This window comes from Sciurus vulgaris, assembly GCF_902686455.1.
Source record: "Sciurus vulgaris genome assembly, contig: HiC_scaffold_299_arrow_ctg1, whole genome shotgun sequence".
Lineage (NCBI taxonomy): Eukaryota > Metazoa > Chordata > Mammalia > Rodentia > Sciuridae > Sciurus > Sciurus vulgaris.
Window position 1 is genome coordinate 4,846 of NW_027632752.1, and position 16,512 is coordinate 21,357.

Consider the following 16,512-nt stretch of genomic DNA (forward strand, 5'->3'; position numbering starts at 1 on the left):
AACTGGAGACAAAGGGTGGTTAATGATGGTACTTTTTATTTGCATTCACATCCACAGAGAGTACTGATTATAAATTATTGGGCTTTAAAGAAAAGAACAACATATTTTACCTGGAGGTCAGCATCAGTGAAAAGTTCCTGGCCTCAAGAGTAAAATGGCCTCCTTCTATGATTATGTTGGAGAGCTGCAGTTTGGAGGCTGCTTTCCTATAAACTACTTCTTCCACAGTGTCTCAGGCAATCAGTCAAATAACTTTTACAGCCCTGTACATAAGTCAGATGAGACCGTAGACCATATTCAGGAAACAATTCAAAGGACATTGCTCATTTGGACCTGAGCATTTCTTAGAGAGATCTGGCCTCAACTACTCTCTGAACCTATTCCAGAAGAGTCAGGGAAAGGGTGATGAAGTGACCACAGTTGGAACTTCATCTATAGCCAAGGACAACCTGTTAAACACTTTTTTTTTTCCTTTTCATGGTACTGGGAAACAAATCCAGGGGAGCTTTACCAATGAGCTATGTCCCTAGCCTTATATAAAAAAAAAAGTTTTATTTTTATTTATTTATTTAATTTTTTTTGTAGATGTTGATGGACTTTTATTTTATTCATTTATTTATATGTGGTGCTAAGAATTCAACCCAGTGCCTCACACATGCTAGACAAATGCTCTACCACTGAGCCACAACTCAAAATATTTTGAGACAGGCTTTTGGTAAGTTGCCAAAGCTGACCTTGAACTGGCAATTCTCCTGCCTCAGACACCCAACTTGCTATGATTACAGGTATGTTCCACCATACCAGCTTTCACTCCATTTCTAAACTGAGTTAGGTTCTAACTAAAGCCTAAAAGTTTCTTCTAATCATTTTGCAATTTAACTGTTATTTATAACAAAGTGAGACTGAATTGATTATGTGACCCACTGAACACAACTCTGCAAGTCAGTGCCAAAATGGGATTAAAACCCAGAGGTTCTCAACTCCCAGTATGACACTGTTGTCAGAACTACATTCTTCACCTTGCTTCGCAATCCAGAACTACAAGCCAAAAGAACAGGAAAATGAAGATGTCTAACTCACTCACTTGATGTGGGCAATTTGGTGAACTGTGGCAGCTGCTTGTAAGTAATTTTGAGGATTAAAATCACTGTCAACAAAAATAACAGTATCTGCTGCTGTTTAGTTCATGCAAATTCCACCTGAAAAACATGCAAAAAAGAAGCATGATCAGCAACACACAAATAAGGAACTGGAAAACAGACACAACGCTAGACTGGGTTATACTGAACACCTGAAAGCAGTCCAACTGAGTGGTTTTCTCCTTCAGCCTGACATCTTTGCCCCCAACTCCAGAGCCCTGGAGTGGTCAAAGGTGCCATCTCATCTTATGTTGCCTGACCCAGAAAAATTTAATTATCAAATATAACAGAATGAGAGGTAAGGGGCAGAAAAGGATGCCTAATTTAATGCTGTGAAGCCATGTTTGAAAACTTTGATTGGATTTTGCTTAGAAAAATCTGTGAATAAGGACACATACTCTTTCAGAAAACAGCTCCAAAAATGAGAGGTCTGGGAGCTGCCGTTATGGCTCAGTGACAGAGTGCTCACCTAGCATGTGTGAGGCACTGGGATCAATCCTCAGCACATAAAAATAAACAAAATATAGATATTGCCTGTTATGGTTTAGATGTGGTGTCCCCCCAAAAGCTCACATGTGAGACAATGTAAGTTTTGGAGGAAAAATGATTGGATTATAGCTTTGGCCTAAAAAGTGAATAAATCCCTAATGGGATTAACCAAATGGTTATTAGAGGCAGGTGCCATGTGGATGAAGGAACTGGTTCATTGGGGGCATAGATATGGGGTATATAGTCTATATATGGAGAGTGGAGTCTCCCTCTGCTTCCTGATCATGATGCGAGTTGCTTCCCTCTGCCACACACTCTCATCATGATATTCAGCCTCACCTTGAGTCCCAAGGAATGAAACCAGTCTTCTATGGACTAAGACCTCTGAAACCATGAGCCCTCAAATAAACTTTTCTCCTCTACAGTTGTTTGGGTCAGGTCTTTTGTCACATTGGCAAAAAAGCTGAATAAAACAGTGTCCATCTACAACTAAAATATGTAAGCAGAAAAAGGAGAGGTCTGCAATACACATTAAGAAAAGTACTTAAACACACTTGCAAGCAACAAGATAGGAAGATACTGACACTAGTTAATGAGAAGAGGGGATGATACATGCCTCTGACTAGAGAACACTTAAATGCATCTTCCTGAATTTGTTTCCACATTAATCAAAGACAATGTCATAAAATGAGTTCAAGACAAGAACACTAAATGCAACAACTTTCTGGTCTTTATTCAGTGGTGCAGAAAAGGGGTCAAGGAAGTACCTTGGGTTACAGGAATTTAGACTACTATGAAGCAAATTACAGCATTCTCTTTGATTAATGTGAAAACTAGTATAGAAGAGATTCATTCTTCCAAGGGTTGTTACAGCTCATTGCTGAAACAAGTCTAAAAGGACTTGTTCCAAGAGTTGAATGAAGGGTTCCTTTTCATAAGGACTACTGACTCCCAGCTGAAACTCAAGACAAGTGAGGAAGAAACATTCTCAAAGCCTTCATATAAAATTAAAGTTGCATTAAAGAAATAATAATGACTGATTACTGAGATGCCAAATTATATCCAATAATGACAGTTATACTTCTACATTACTATTCACCAACCATTGTTCAAAAAGGTTTACATAAATTAACTCAAATTGGTCTTTTCATGAGTCCATGTGAATGGTCAAAATTTTTGCATAGATTAATGGGGGGGCAGTAAGGTATGTCCAATATGTCTGTGACTGCAGGCAGAACTATAGGATCATTTTTGCCAGGAAATTAAAGACACTCAAAAGAGAGTAGAAACATGTCCAAAAATACAATGTATTTTATTGGAGTAGGTTCTTGCTCATTTGATAACTGGATTTTAGTAAATATTTTCTCCTATATAAAAGAGAAAGGAAAAGTAATTAGCCATGTTCAATACTACTTTTCTCACTACCCCTAACCCCCAAAATATTTCTTTAGCCCTGAGAAATATATCTAAAAACATATCAATTTAGTTGACTATGTACAGGCCTAAACTACGTGTTTTCAAAGGGGAGTTATAGAGGAGAAAAAATGAAGAATAGATTGGATATAGGATTTTTAAGCCTGCGAAACCATTCTGTGTGATACTATAATGGTGGTTACGTGTCATTACCTGTTTGTCCAAACTCAAAAAATGTGCAATAGCAAGGGTGAATCTATAAATTATTGACTCTGAGTATTCTGATATTGTCAATGCAGGTTCATTAGTTTTAACATCTCTCTTCAGAGAGATGCTGAGAATGGGGGAGCATGTTTGTAAAGGGGCAGGGGACATATGGGAATTCTCTGTACCTTCTACTCAATTTTGTTGGAAATAACTTGCTCTAAAAAATAAAGTCAATTAAAAAATAAAGGAGGGTTATATTAAAAACTAAGACTATCCTTTGAGTTTACCTCTGAAAGTGTCTTATGCAGCAGAGAGCTTTGGTTTTTCAATCTGTGAGCTTCATCCACAACAAGAATACTCCATGTGAAGCTGTGAGAGAAAATCCAAACTTTCATTTTCAGGTAGCTCAAACACATGTCTCACAACCAGAACTTACTACAAAATTGTGACTTGTTAGGAAGACTAACAGTAAGCCCACTCTGTTAGAAATATACCTGGAATCATGGCTATCCCATTTCAGAGGTTACCAAGTGATTTTTTTTCTTTTGCCAATATGAGAAAGACCTAGTACAGGAAGTAAGTGGCCAGAGAAAGAAAAGAAAAGGATACATTTATAATCTTGTACTATGTACCAGACATTGTGCTTGTGGCTACATGTGTTATTTAACCCAAAAGAATAAGATAAGTGACCATAACTGTGCCAACAAAGAGACTAAAACTCAGAAAGTTTAGGTAAATAGGTCAAAATCATAAAGGTAGAGCTAAGATTCAATCCCATAAAAAAATAAAGAGACATTAAAATGGGGGAGTGGTGAACAGGAACACAGAGATGTCCAGGAAGATGCTGCCACTGGACTTGTTAACATGGAGGTCATCCCTGACTGTTGCCAGAGCATGTTTTGTAGTATAACAGGTTATGACAGCAATGTCTCAAGAAGTTCAGTCATAAAATCGTATTTTAAACAGATGCTATTGGTGGAAAGCTGTTAAAAGCAATCCAAAATATGGTAAAAAATTGATGATATTCTAAAATGCAGTATTTATAATATAAAACAAAACTGAAAAATAAACTAAATATCCAATAATATGTGATAAGATAATAAATACTATGCTGCAAAAATACTTGTATAACTAAAAAGATATAAATATTGAGTATTCTTTTTAAAAATGTGGAATCATGCAAAAGACAGAAAAATATGTTATATAATTTATAACTTTCAATTTTCTATGTAACATTATGTAATCCCATTGCATTGTTTTTGTACTTGTAAAACTAAGTGGATCAGGCAAAACAGTAAATAAAGAAGGACAATTCCTGAAAGATTAAAAGAAAGATCTGTGTAGAGGCTGGCCTACAAAAAGGAAAGCTTCTTCTTCTGAGGCTACAGAGAAAATTCAGAGTAACAGAGGTGCCTACTGCCATTCACCTAATGAGAGTGGTATAGGTGAAGAGTGATATGAGGATCCAAAGAGAGGGCAGAAGTCCAAGGAGAGTACTGGGCAGTGGAAGCAGAGGATGCATTTAAGAATTTAAAGGAGATAGGGTCCCAGCGAGGTTGGATGGTGGTTATGAAATAGGTACTGAGTGTCCATACTACAGTATCATTCAAAATAGATTAGATCTTATTCCATTGGAAAAACTAGACACAGGTTTGTATATACACAAACATCTAAAAATGCTCATTCAATGCAGAAGGCCAAGTGAGGTGGATTTGGTTCAATGAATGAAAGTGGCTGAATCACTGATCAAAGGAAATGATTTTCAGAATGTACAATACAGTAATGGAGAAATATAACCTTAAACATACTGAAAAAATATATGTATGTTGTTGGGATTCTTAATATGAGTAAACATTATAAATATCCCTTTGTTAGTAAGGTTCTTTACTCCACTAAGAAATGCATTCAGAAAAGACTGAGATATAAAAATGTATTTCTGCTGAATAAGGTGACACTCAAGTACTTCTAGATACTTAGAGAAGCTCTCTTAGAAAGAAGGACCATGGCAGCAAGTGATGGGTTTGAATGTCTGCTCAAATGTCTGCTCTGCCTTACTGGGATAACTGATGTGTTAATTTACTCCTTTGTAAAATGAATGATAATACCTGCCTACCAGGTTTTTCATGAAATCTAAATGGGACAATTTATATAAAGTACTCAACAACATTTATATACCAATTTTATTATCTTTTGAGACTTGCCACATATTACCTTGTATCATGGATATCTTTATAATTCTTATCCCTCTACTGGCTCATGGTGTAGCTCAATGATTTACTTTCCTGGTTATTACCAGTAACTCAACAGTTCCTTTCCATGGAGAGACTTTGAAAAAGTTAAATTGGATATTAAGAATATAAACTAGAGCTGGGGGAATAACTAGTGGTAGAGCAGTTGCATACCATGTGGGAGCCTGAGGTTCAAAGCCAAGCACCATAAAATGAAATGACATATAATTAACATGACATGACATTAAAGAAATAAAGTAAAAGAATGAAAAAGAGGAAAAGCATATACTCTTCTAAAGGAAAGATAATATAATCATTTAAATGTAAATTAAATAAAACAAAATACTGGACAAAGTCATAAAATCTATGACCTAGTCTTTAGTACTTCAAAATAAGATTACAACAGAAATCCATGCACAATAACCTGGATGAGCAAAAATATATTTAAAATATTGATAAGGCACTCTGAAAACAAAACCTTCTGAGTGGCAAAGCAGCACTCAGGGCAGGATGGTGCACATCAATAATGACAACTACTTGTGAAGCTGGAGGATGGCAAATTCAAGGACAGCATCAACAACTTTAATGAGACTATCTCAAACTAAACAATGAAAAGGACCAGGCATGCAGCTTAGTGGTAAAGTGCCCCTGGGTTCAATCCCTGCTACAAAAATGTAATTCAAAAGGATGAATTAGAAGTATACTTCAAATATCCTTTCTAAAATGTTAATTCTACAACACTGCTACTTTGTTATTTCTTTTTTTAAAGGTCTTTTTAAAAATTTTTAAAGACTGCATTTTAATTTATTGTACACAAACAAATGGGGTACAAATTTTGTTTATATGATTGTACACAATATAGATTCACACCGTTAGTGTGATTATACGTGTACAGGTAATGATGTCTATCTCTTTCCCCCATCTTTCATATCCCCACCCCACCCCTCTCATTTTTCTCTACATAATCTAAAGTTCCTCCCTTCTTCTCTTACCCCACCACCCCCCACCCCTATTCTGTATTATCATCCACTGATCAGGGAAAACATTCGACCTTTGGTTTTTGGGAATTGGTTTATTTTATTTAGCATGATATTCTCCAATTCCATTCATTTACCTGCAAATGCCATAATTTTATTCTTCTTTATGGCTGAATAATATTCTGTCATGTATGTATATATACCACAGAACTTTGTTATTTCCAGGGAAAGCCTCCTATATTACAGTAAAATCACCAAATAGCAGTCCTGAAAGATGTCTATGAAAGTTACAAGATAATGAATCTAGTGTCTAGGCAGGATGCAGTGGAACCCACCTGTAATCCTGGAGATTCTGGGAACTGAGGCAGGAGGATTACAAATTCAAGGCCATCCTTGGCAACTCACAGATACCCTGTCTGAACATGTTAAAATAAAAGAAATAGGAGTAGAGATGTAGCTCAGTGGTAGAGAACTCCTGCATTCAATCCCCAGTACCAAAATGAAAACTAACAACAACAACAATGACAACAACAAAACTCGGAATCTACTAAACACCAACCATGTAGATGTATTCTCAGTTCTCACAACAGTCATCCAAAGACCGTTATCCCCCTCTTTACCATTGAGGACACAGAAGTTCAAGGACACATAGCTAATGAGTAGAGATTAGAATGCAAGACTTCCACTATGCCTGCCTATGAATAAACATGACCGAAAGAAGACAGACCAGACATATCATGAAAGTGGCAAAGTACCAAACAATGTAAGAAGAGAAGACTTCCACACACAGCACAGTTTCTGATAGAGTAAAATATACTCACGATTTTAGAAATGATGCATTTTTTAAGCAAATCTGAAAAATAAAGGAAGACACATTAAAAAGACTGGTATTGTTGGGAATGGTGGTGCATACCTGCAATCCCAATGACTTTGGGAGACTGAGGCAAGAGAATGACCAGTGCAAAGCAAGCCTCAGAAACTTAAATGAGGCCCTAAGAAACTTGGTGAGACCTGGTCCTACATGAAAAATAAAAAGGGTTTGGAGATGTGGTTTAGTGGTTAAACACCCTTGGGCTCAATCCCTGGTTCTAAAAAAATAAGAAATTAAAGTAATAAAAACACTGGAATTGATAAATTCTGATATTAATAAGCTAGTTTTTTATTTCTTCTTAACTCTCATAAACCACAGGATCTAAGTCTTTTAACTTGTTAATTCTGTTAAAAAAAAGTAAGCCCAATTCCTAAAGTAGCACTATCATATGAACAGAAGGGAGGTATGGTTAAGTGGAAAGTCTTACAGCTACCCAGTCTTAGTTTAAACAAGGATATAAAATAAGACTGGAATTAAGAATCCTCCATTGCTATAATCCCATTATAAGACATGATGCCTCTATGTACAAAACCCTCTCACCTGCCTGTCTGTCTCCTGCTAGTCATCAACAGAGGAAGCTAAAGTGTCACTTTCCAAGGAAGGTTTCCCCCTTGATCAACCAGAGGAAAGTGAATCCAGCTAAATTGAAGCACAGTTATCCTTCATTTTGGTAATAGACCCTCTTTAGAATGTGATGTAGGTAGACTGTCCCCCTAGAAAAATGTGTGCTATTAAAAATTTAAATATAATTTCAGTGGATTTTACAACTTATAAGGATCTAGGTTAGGAATTCTTGTTTTACAGAAACAAATGAATACCTCATAGGTAGTCAGCAGCACATGAAAATGTGACTCCTGCTTTAGGTCTTGCTGAAGATGTGCTCTTTCCTCCTTGTCCCCTGCATATGTTACACAGGAAAGAAATGGCACAAATTTAAATCCAAGAAAAGGGGCAGACGAATCCAAAAGCTAAAGCCACGAGATGGTGTGTGCATGTCATGAAAGGACTTCAATGTGCAGACACCATTCATTAAGTGCTGATACCAGAAAGAATACTGGGAGTCTGAATTGTTATCTAGAATAATTATTAAAACTCAGGGGAAGTGCTGTGGTAAGCAGGGAGAAGGATCAGGTCTAAGATGGTCTTGTGCTAACTGAAAATGCAATGATGTTTCACATTTTAGTTACTATGTTTCTATGGGAAGGATAGTTTCTCCTTTTGATAAGTAAAATTTATTTATGATACATAAAGATGCAATTTATATGACAATAAGAGTGCTAAGAAGGGAGAGAGAAAACTATATTGAAGCAAAGCTTTGTATAGTATTGAAATTTTTGCCATCAATCTGTACAAAATGTTATTAAGTGAAGATGTTTATTATAATCACTAGGGCAACAATTAAGAAAATATTTCAAAAATATATAAAAGAAAGGAAACAAAGACATCAATTGGTATGCCAGAGGATATCTATTTATCTCAAAATCAGGCAGTAATGAATAAATAAAGGAACAAAAAAAGTGAGTCCTAGCCTTGAAATTGCAGAATGGTAACAGTAACAACCATTAGGTCCTCCCCCATCAGATACTGTGTCTTAACCTACGCTGTTTTGGTTCAAACATTCTGGAATAAAAACATTGAATATGACAAGATTTTGATCTATGCTATTTTACACTTCATCTATAAAAATATCAACATAAATAATACAAGTCCAGCTACATCTACTCTGTACTTTTCCATCTCTTCTTTCCACTTGTTCAAAACAGATAGGGGACAGAGAATTATAAATGGTCCTTCATCTTTTATCCTTCCTGCCAAATAAATGATGAGAGCAATTGTCTGGAACAAAGGAAGAAGGCAGTTTTTGTCACATTTTCCCATAAGAAACAACAAAGTTCCCACAGCTGTGGGTTGAAAACACAAACTCTTATATATGACTTGCTTCATAAAGAAATTATGTACAATCTTTCACACATTAGGACACTAGTATGTTCCTAGAGCAAAATCAGGTACGACTCAGTGGACTTGCCAAGGGAATTGATGGTGTTCGATTACTTCAGGAGTTAACAAGGAATAAGGCTCAATATTTATGTAATTGAACCTCTAACACAAACAAAAGTCAGGAAAAACAGAAATCAATGAAACCAACCCAACTGTTGGAAAAGAGCAGGCATACTTGGAAACATCAAGCCAGAAGTACTAAGACCTGACTATAAACAGGACTCACACATTGTGGCCTCTGTCAATGGCCTAGCTGCCCTGATGAAAGTGCTTTCCTTCCTTCCCAACTGTCTCCCGCCTTCTGTGTTTTCCTTCCTTCTGTAAAAATTTATAGAGTACCTTCTATTGGCTCAAGTTCTATGTGAACAATACAGATAAAAGCCCTTGGTCTTTTTTAGTTGGTGCCTTATGATTATACTGAAGAGTGGAATTTGTTATGCCATATTTGTTTATGCTATATCTAGAACACACATTCAAATGGGGAAAGTAGAATTTATTATCATTCTCATAAGAAGTAAGGGTATAAAATGTAACTTTGTAAAGTCAAATAGGCATACTTCAGGAGATGCCTGAAGGCACTTATGACTCTAAAGTTGTTGTGATATACAAGAAAAAAGAATACTATCAATAAAAGCACTTGAAGAGCTTGCATCCCCAAATACTGTACTATTTCTGAGGAAAAAAATATGCCTTAAGGATCATATTCAAAATCCTGTGAAAACTGTAGCTCAAAGATGTTCACCTCAAAATTAACTTAAGTAACCCCCCAAAAAGGGGGAACTCATGTTTCCTCATCAATAGAACATTTAGGTAAATAATAAATTCTCCTAATGTCATTTTATGCAGCCAATTGAAAATGATCGTGAATATAATAAAATGCAACATTACAGTGGTAGTGGTACATTAACAAATAGAAACCATATGAGCTATATGTGCACTATAATTTCATCGATATAAAACATTCCTTGATGCTTGCAGGTGGTTAGACTGCTGTGATGAGAGAATGGCAGTTCACTTTTTTTTATATGATCATATTAATTTTATAAAGGAAATGATTTTCTTGTAACTATCCCAGCCCAAAGTGTACCAAGAGCAACCCTGCATAAAGTGACTTAACTGTATTAAAATCATTCTGTTTAGCATTCCCCGAGAATACAATTTAGAAAAGGTTTACCTTTTATTACCAAAAATCAGATGTGTCTACAAAATAAATTTGGAGTCATTAGTGAATTCTATCAAACATCTAAAAAAGAAACAGTAACAATTCTACATAACTCTTCCTGATAATTGAGGAGGAATACTTTTCAATTTTTTCTATGAGGCCAGATTTACCCTAATACTAAAACCAGACAACAACATATAAGAAAGGAAAAATGCAAACTAATATGTTTCATAATGTAGATTCAAAAATTCTAAACACACTTTTACCAAAACAGATTGGGAGTTGGTATATATTTAAAGAATTTAAACTAGAGCTGGAAAAGCAAAAGACAAGTGGAATTTTCTGGCTCTCAATGCAGTCAGTAGGACAATTTCAATGACTGAGACAAAAGAGATTATAGGGAGGACACCTCCGGGAATCTGAGATTTATTCTAGTTTCATATTTCTCAGTGCAGGAATAAACCAGGAACATTTTCTTTGCCCAAGAAAGCTAAGAGGAATCACTGATAAATCTCAGGGGGCCTTACTGAGAGGTCATATTGTGTTCTGAATAATGCCAAGATTGATGAGGTACACCTGGCCTAAGTAAAGTAGCCTTCAACATATGGTCAGACAAGCCTCCATATAGCACTGCTCCAGCTCAAACCTTATACATGTAAGGTGAGCATTGAAGGGGACATTGAACTTCTAAAAAGATGAGACCCTTGCTCATTCTCACCAGTGACCAATGGTGAAACTTTCTTGGGATTAGGAAGTTTTCATCTTCCTAATTTCTGATCAAGATGCCTGTGACCTATATCATAATTACACCAGGATATCTTTGGAATCCTTCAGGTAAGTAATCCTTGTGTGATTGACACAAGGGGTGTTGTGACTGATTTTCCATCAATCCAAGCCCACATACATCAACCCAGGGCAGTATTGCTGATTATCCTGACAGAAGCATCAATTTCAACACACCATCTACTGATCAATGCCCAAGGGGGCCACATATGATTCTCCAGGTTTCTAGGCTGTACCTCACCTGCAACACTTTATTAAAAAAAATTTTTAGTTTTCAATGGATCTTTATTTTATTTATTTATATATGGTGCTAAGAACTGAACAAGGTTCCCCACACATGCTAAGCAAGTGCTCTAATGGATACAAAAACCCAGCCCCATACCTCACCCCCTTTTAAGGCCATTAGATGGCTAAGTTGTATTTTGGAAAACAGTGTACTTCCTCTTCATTTCTTTTATCAGAGTATAAAAAGGGGAAGCAGCCTGACCCCAACCCACTCCCACTCAGGAAGGGAGATTAAAATTAAAAGCAATAGAGTTAAGTCCATAAAGTGTTACTAAGGAGGTTAGAGTCAATTTGATACTTGGGCAAGTATACATGCTTAACACAGAGAAAAGTCCTAAACCTGGGCCCATTAACTGCACTTCTAACTCAAGTAATTAACTCTTTTCACAGATACATGTCAAAGCTCAGATAAAATAAGGGTAATGACATGATTCTTAACCACTCCCACAACTGGAAAAATCAATTTCAAGTTTGTGATCTCTTAATAAAAGTGAGGCATTTCACATCCTAGTGTAAAAATAGATCTTGTAGTTAACAGCTAAGATGGTAATGAAGTGTGAGGAGGTATTTCAGTGGAGGTGAAAAGTGCTTGCTCCATACTAACATACTTGGCAGGTCTTAGCAAGGCCCATCTCATCTCCCAGGATGCAGCCATTCTGACAGAGGAAGTGTTAGGCCAGCCAGTTGACTCCCTCCAGTTGATAAGGGCATAGATGAATTTCTAAAAATAAAAAATAGAGCAAAACCAGAGAGTAGACATATATGTGGGCTAAGCTCTAAGACTTCGAATGAACAACATGGCTTACATTCTCTTAATCTCAAACTTCAATCTCAAACTGCCCATATCATTTACTGGGAAATTCTATGTATAAAACCAGCTGATTACCAAATTACTTTATATGCAGACTTGGGTCACCAATCAAAGCCCTAAAATAGTCTGTCAGTGTTATATAATCAGTGTTAATTGATAGATGAGAAACTCAGCTTGGGATTTGTTCTCTAATACCCAGCTCATGCCATTGTCCTTTTCTGGAAATGAAGTGCTCCCAGTAATGATGCAACTTAACAAACAACACATGGATTGTTTACATGATTGCTTAATGGCACCCATTTTAATTTGCCATTTGTGCTGTGTTGTTACTAAAGAAAAGGGGAATAGTACAACACTATGACCCCAAATGTTCCCTTTCTGTTTCCATAAACCTACCAAAAGTAAGAGAAGAATGAGAGCAAGCCTGATCTGGAAAGTCCAGAAACATATTATCTTAAAGGACACTGAATTCTCTCATGCACACTGGGAACTAGGGCAAGTTAGTGTTATGTGTAAAAAGCTAGTTTCTTGCATGTACACTGGGTCAGTTGCTCCTTGGAATGCTGGTCAAACAAGCAAACTAATGCTGATGTCACTGCTTCTTCATTCTAACACTTAAACCCCCCTGAATGGGGATGAACAAAGAACTGAGGACATTGGGTAAAGGATACATGTCACTCATTTGGCCAGTGCCACTAGGCAAAACACCACAAGAAAGAAAGGTACTGCTTGGAGAAACACCTTAAGGGACACAGATGCTCTCAGTCAGTCTGTTGCCATGGAACTCTTCCTGGAGCTGCCACTGATCTGCTATAAGCTTTCCCCAAAGATTCATGTCTCCCATGATGTCCTCAAGCACCTTCTCTGGACTTTCCACAACCTAGCACAACTGGGCTGTGGAGTGACACATGCTAAAGGACAACATGAAAATAGGACTGTATGCTTCAAAAGAGAAGCAGAGATAAGAATGGAAATGTATGACCATCTATCTATTTATCAATAAATAGTGCAAAAGTAAAAGGTTGGAGTGGTAGATAAAGAGTGGCCTTCAAAACGTTCATGTGAAGACCCTAAAAACAGTGAGTATGTTACTTTATTTGGCAAAAAAGACTTCACAGACAAATCTAAGGTTCAGGGTCTTGAGATGGGAAGATTGTACTGAATTATCCTGGACTACCCAATCTAATCACATACATCTTTAGTAAAGGGAAACTTTACCAGTTGTGATTAGAAGGAGGTGACTATAGTGAAGTAGACTAGGTATCCCCACCCAAAAGACCCTTGCCATAATTAAGCTTCTCCTCTTGTCAGATCAACAGGATGTCTTGGGGTTTGAAGCTTCCTCTTTCTTGTAAATGCCAGGTTTGTACACAAAAGGTGTGACAGAGTTAGTCTGCAAGCTTATGTACAAAAAGGTATTATCTCTGTTTTCTTGATAAAAACTTATGAAACCTGGTCTAGGGGATGGATCAGAAAGCAATAGTCATGTAAAACCTCCAACTCTCTCCTCCCAGTGGATATAAAGTTCAAAAATTTTCCAAAATCTTTGTTCAGAGGAACAATTCTTAGGCAAGAGCCACCCTGGACCCTGTAGTCAATCTGCTTCCTGAAAACTCCTCAGGTGTCCAGTCTCTCCTGTCCTACATCAACAAAAGGATTCAATATATGCATGTTGCAAGATCTAAAAAAGGAGGACAGAGGCCCTGGCATGTTTTTCATAATTACATTTTATGTTTAGTTTTTTGGAAGAGTGGTCACACCTGATCTGCTGGATCTCCAGAGTTAGGCCTCTGTCCTAGGACTCCAGTAACAGAAATGGTCTGGCTCTTGACTATATCTAGTAAATGTCTGGGCTATAATATTCTAAATAGTTTTGTAAGATATTACCATTGGAGAAAATGAGTTAGGTTACATGGGATCTCTATTATGTTTTTTAAACAGAATGTGAATCTGTAGTTACCATAAAAGACATTTAATTAAAATATGAAACTATATCCATAAAGATAACAGTATTTAATACTTGAGACAACTGCAAAAATATTTAAAAAATCAAGAAAGTTAGGCAGAAAAGAATTTAATATAGGAAATTAGGTCACCAAAAAATTGTTGGAAGGGCTAGAAGAGTAGCCTCCAGGTTTAACTTCCTGGTACCACTACTGAATAACTACCATAGAACTGGCTTATTAAGGTAGCATCATGACCAGGAATCAAGGAAACAACCTGAAAGCACTAGCACAAAAAATATAGATTATTTCCCCAAATGCTTTACAAAGAATACAAACTACTTCTGGAATTAGGAAAATAAAAAATTTTAACTCACAAAGATTAATTTCCCAAAATGTTAACTTATTTTGGCAAATAGGAATTACAAGTTACAATATTCAATAATTATGCCTTGGGCTATTTCTACTTTCTGTTCCTTTCCCTACACTATCAGTTTATAAACATCAGTTGCTAAATACCCCCACTAATTTTCCTGTATACTTCTGCTTTTACTCATTCTATCTCATCCTCTTCATCTTCAAACCGCTTGTGTACTCAATTTCATTACCTCATATCCACATGTAGGCTTCTCTGTAACTGGATATCAAAGTGCACACACTGTTGATAGCAAGCACTTAGCTATTTACATTTTAGTCGAGATACGCTGAACACAAAGGCCAGTCCAAAAATTCATACTTAGATTGGATAAACACTCTGACAGACTCCTACTCTTCAAATATGCACCCTCTCCATATATCTGCATCTATCACTTTTCTTTTTTTTTCCTTTTTCTTTTATTGTAAACAAATGGGATACATGTTGTTTCTCTGTTTGTACATGGCGTAAAGGCATACCATTTGTGTAATCATAAATTTACATAGGGTAATGTTATTTGATTTATTCTGTTATTTTTCCCTTCCCCCACCCCTCCCACCCCTCTTTTCCCTCTATACAGTCCTTCCTTCCTCCATTCTTGCTCCCCTCCCTAACCCTAATTCTAACCCTAACACTAACCCCTCCCTTCCCCCATTATGTGTCCTTATCCACTTATTAGTGATATCATTCGACCTTTGGTTTTTTGAGATTGGCTTATCTCACTTAGCATGATATTCTCCAATTTCATCCATTTGCCTGCAAATGCCATAATTTTATCATTCTTTATGGCTGAGTAATATTCCATTCTAAGCAGAACACAGAATTGCACCTTTAGTTTCCTTCAGAGAACAACAAAACCTCACACTCCCATGGTATTTAGTGCATAAGTATGAGCTGAATGAACGCTTGCTTTCATACTTTGAAAAGCATTGTTCACTAATCTAGAAACTCAGTGGACAGGGACCATCTTGGCTTTGTTGTCTCCCGCACCCAACACCCAATAGCATGTTCTCACTAGCATTTCAATAAAATGATGAGCAAATGGTTATATTATTATTGAGCACAATTCTGTCACTCTGCTAAGGCACCACCATATTCCTGGTCTGATAAATAAGGACCAGGAGGTTGGGAGAGGCTGGATGGAGGGTGGGCGCTGGGGGTCGCTCCCTGCACTCTCCAGGTTAGAAGACTAAAAGGAGGGCAGGTGGACCTTAAATTGACAACACGTGTGGTAAGGAGCCTACAAACTTTTGCTTGTTTGCATTTGTCAAAATACAACTTTGAGGGTGATTTACCAGTGGCAAATCATCAACTGCGCCTGCACAGTCAATGGAGAAGAAATCAAAAGTGGAACATGTGTTTTCAGAGTTTTACCTAAGCAACCACACAGGCCAGGCCTCCAAACCACCGGAACCTGAAGGGCAATCACACAGCCTGGGGGGCCAGGATGCAGTCTCTGCTCTGAGACCTATGCTTCCCACCGTTCCTTTGCAAGTTTCCCCTCCCACCGGCCTGGCCACCTGGATGGGGCCTAGGCCCAGCTCCACCCTCTGTGCCCACGGCTCAGCCTTGGCACCTTCCACATCCACCCACTGCCAGCAGACCAAAGACCCGGGCTCCTGGGAAAGCTGTCCTCACGACCCAGCCAACAAAAGGCCAATGCCATGAGTTGGCAGGTGTGAGCAGTCGTTAGCCTGGAGCCCACTTACTCGTCAGGCTGCACTGGCATAAGTCCTGCTCTTCCATGTCCACATCACCTCAGGTCTGCCCTTTGCCTGATGAGCTAGTAAG

General features: G+C 37.4%; 2 long non-coding RNA genes across 2 annotated transcripts; both read right to left on the minus strand.

Annotated features, from left to right (window-relative positions):
- Window positions 1-3,456: 3,456 nt before the first annotated feature.
- LOC306652581 lies at window positions 3,457-8,257 on the minus strand. The gene is made up of 3 exons (XR_013761480.1): window positions 8,143-8,257; window positions 7,275-7,306; window positions 3,457-3,617 (listed from the first exon to the last, which is right to left on the minus strand). It is a non-coding gene; the product is annotated as an uncharacterized lncRNA (long non-coding RNA).
- Window positions 8,258-8,853: 596 nt separating this feature from the next.
- LOC306652582 lies at window positions 8,854-12,251 on the minus strand. The gene is made up of 3 exons (XR_013761481.1): window positions 12,161-12,251; window positions 9,054-9,132; window positions 8,854-8,944 (listed from the first exon to the last, which is right to left on the minus strand). It is a non-coding gene; the product is annotated as an uncharacterized lncRNA (long non-coding RNA).
- Window positions 12,252-16,512: the final 4,261 nt, after the last annotated feature.